The sequence below is a fragment of the Littorina saxatilis genome, linkage group LG3 (assembly GCF_037325665.1).
Source record: "Littorina saxatilis isolate snail1 linkage group LG3, US_GU_Lsax_2.0, whole genome shotgun sequence".
In the NCBI taxonomy this organism is placed as follows: domain Eukaryota; kingdom Metazoa; phylum Mollusca; class Gastropoda; order Littorinimorpha; family Littorinidae; genus Littorina; species Littorina saxatilis.
The window spans coordinates 15041825-15045749 of record NC_090247.1 but is presented as its reverse complement, the minus strand read 5'-3'; positions in this window follow the sequence as shown (position 1 = coordinate 15045749).

The following is a 3925-nucleotide window of genomic DNA, read 5'->3' as shown; positions in this document are numbered from 1 at the left end:
CGTGCACACCCCAATATAGTGTACACGAAGGGACCTCGGTTTTTCGTCTCATCCGAAAGACTAGCACTTGAACCCACCACCTAGGTTAGGAAAGGGGGGAGAAAATTGCTAACGCCCTGACCCAGGGTCGAACTCGCACAACCTCTTGCTTCCGAGCGCAAGTGCGTTACCACTCGGCCACCCAAATAAATAATTGGCGTCCAATTTTGCTAACAAACAGTGACTATAAATTACTGGCGAAGTGTCTGGCTCTACGCATGAACAAAGTTGTACATAATGTAATTAATCCTGATCAGGTTGGATATATTAAAGGGAGGCAAGTTTCATCTTTGTTAAGATTGATTGATGACGTCATAGATCAAATGAATGTGCAAGATAAACCAGGTCTTTTGGTTACCATTGACATGTTTCATGCATTTGATTGTATTTCAAAAGACTTTATGATAAATGTTTTTTAAAAATGTGGGTTTGGCCCGGAGTTTGTAACTTGGGTCGAAGTTTTGATGAAAGATGCCAAGAGTTGTGTTAATTATGCAGGCTGGTTGTCTGAGTATTTTCCAGTGGAGTCTGGAATCCATTCTCGCCTTTAGCCTTTGTTTTGGCAATTGAGTTAGTAGCCATTAAGATTACGCAGAATAAGAATGTTAAAGGTATTTCGAATCTGAATTGTTTAAATGATAGGTTTTGGGATGATATGTTAAAAATTGCTTTGTATGCTGACGATGTAACGTTATTTTTGAAAAGTGAAACGGATTTAAAACATGCCTTATTGATTTTTGATTCTTTTTACTACGTTTCCGGATTAAAGTTGAATCTGTCGAAATGTGAAGCCATGTGGCTAGGAAATCAAAAACATTGTCAAGACACCTTTTATGATTTCAATTGGAAGAAAAAATTAAAGATTTTGGGAATTTATTTTTGTAATGACATATCAGCCTCTGACGTTGAGGAAAATTTGACAGAGCGAATTACGTCTGTTAAGCGCTTGATTTCGGCATGGGAGAAAAGAAATTTGAGTATCATGGGTAAAATTATTGTAATAAAAACGTTTTTGATTTCCCAATTTGTTTATTTTATGCAGGCATTTGTGATCCCTGATAAAGTATTAGCAGAAGTTAATAGACTGTTGTTTAGATTTTTGTGGAAAAAGAAAGAAAATAATAAAAAGGCATTTGAAAAGGTTAAAAGGATAATATTGTGTAGTGATGTCGAAAATGGTGGTTTAAATATGATTGATTTGAAACACATGCAGGCATCCTTTTTATTACAATGGGCTATCAGACTGACATCCCCCAAAGTCACGGATAAGTGGAAATGTGTTCCAAAGTCAGTGTTTTCAATGTACGACTCAAATTGTGAATGTTTTTATTCAAATGTTCATTTTCGGAGACTAAAGGGGAGTGAACTTGTCAAATCCAAATTTTGGAAAATTGTTTTGAAAACCTGGCTTGATAACAACGTAGGATTATGTATTGATGACTAGATGATTACCCGCTTCGCCGGGTGGATCGCGAGACGGAGTATGCAGAGTGGCGGTTCGCCGGCTTAGAGCACGTGTTGACGTGATTGACACCACACGAAGGAAGGGAGATAAACGCGCAAAACACTGGAGAAGATAAGGAAGAGTTACTGGGATCGGATCCACAAAAAAACCAAAATCGGTTCACTGCGCCGCGCTTAGAGCACGTGTTGAAAATTTTCATCGACCAGATTGTGTCCGGGGTCTACCTGAATATGCCCACCAAATTTGAAGCAGATCCATCGAGAACTTTGGCCGTGCATCGCGAAGTGACAGACAGACAGACAGACACACACAAGCCGTATATAGATATAGATAATTTATTTAATCCGCTTTTATGGAATAACCAATGTTTTGCTTATGCCGGAAATGTACTGTATTTTGAAGATTGGGCGAGAAAAGGTCTTAATAGTGTACATGATGTTTTATACAGAAACCAATTTGTTTCCTATCAGTTCATTTGTGATGTTTTAGGAAAATCCCCACGGAGAATTTTGGAATATAAAATGGTTCGTTATATACGTTTATCTTATTCTCCATTATTTGCTGATTCCAAAAACATATAAATATGTTATATTCGGATTAAAAACAAGCTCTGAAAATTAAATATATAAAAATTATTATCAAAATTAAATTTTCCAAATCAATTTAAAAACCGTTTCATCTTATTCCTTGTCGGTTCCTGATTCCAAAAACATATAGATATGATATGTTTGGATTAAAAACACGCTCAGAAAGTTAAAACGAAGAGAGGTACAGAAAAGCGTGCTATGCAGCATAGCGTAACCACTACCCCGCTCTTCTTGTCAATTTCACTGCCTATGCCGTGAGCGGTGGACCACGAGTATACGGTCTTGCTGCGTTGCATTGCGTTCAGTTTCATTCTGTGAGTTCGACAGCTACTTGACTAAATATTGTATTTTCGCCTTACGCGACTTGTTGTTTTATTCGAAAAGCAATTGCAGATCAGAAATATAAAATTATGATTTAAACAAGTCGCGTAAGGCGAAAATACAATATTTAGTCAAGTAGCTGCCATTTTTCAGCAAGACCGTATACTCGTAGCATCGTCAGTCCACCGCTCATGGCAAAGGCAGTGAAATTGACAAGAAGAGCGGGGTAGTAGTTGCGCTAAGAAGGATAGCACGCTTTTCTGTACCTCTCTTTGTTTTAACTTTCTGAGCGTGTTTTTAATCCAAACATATCATATCTATATGTTTTTGGAATCAGGAACCGACAAGGAATAGGATGAAAGTGTTTTTAAATTGATTTTGACAATTTAATTTTGATAATAATTTTTATATATTTAATTTTCAGAGCTTGTTTTTAATCCGAATATAACATATTTATATGTTTTTGGAATCAGCAAATGATGGAGAATAAGATAAACGTAAATTTGGATCGTTTTATAAATTTTTATTTTCTTTTACAATTTTCCGATTTTTAATGACCAAAGTCATTAATTAATTTTTAAGCCACCAAGCTGAAATGCAATACCGAACCCCGGGCTTCGTCGAAGATTACTTGACCAAAATTTGAACCAATTTGGTTGAAAAATGAGGGCGTGACAGTGCCGCCTCAACTTTCACGAAAAGCCGGATATGACGTCATCAAAGACATTTATCAAAAAAATGAAAAAAACGTTCGGGGATTTCATACCCAGGAACTCTCATGTCAAATTTCATAAAGATCGGTCCAGTAGTTTAGTCTGAATCGCTCTACACACACACACACACACACGCACGCACGCACACACGCACACACGCACGCACATACACCTCGACCCTCGTTTCGATTCCCCCTCGATGTTAAAATATTTAGTCAAAACTTGACTAAATATAAAAAGAACCATATTATAAATGTACATACAATAAATTGCATAAATAAAAAATGTGAGTTCCTTTGACGTGAGTAAAGTATCATAGAGTAGATTGCACTGATGGGAGAGAGAGAGAGAGAGAGAGAGAGAGAGAGAGAGAGAGAGAGAGAGAGAGAGAGAGAGAGAGAGAGAGAGAGAGAGGGTGGCACCGAGAGAGTAACTTAGACTTAGACTTAGACTTAGAACATTTTATTGACATAAAGGGTAAACATTTTAAGCCAAGGGCCTAATCTTACAACGTGCCCTTTACATTCACACTAACACATCCGCACGCATATAAACAACATAATATAATGAATTCATATAGGCATAACATGTAAATGTACAGTAAATAAGCATAAGCACCACGGCCACACGAAAATCTGAGCAAACTAATGTATTGGTATAGAAACACATTGTTTACCTTTTAGGCTTGATATAAGTTAATTTGTTTTCTTGTTCAAATGAGATGGATACAATTCGAAGTGAACGGATGAGCAATGACTGCCCTTGTTTTAACTCCCGGCAAATCGTTTCTGTCTTCACCG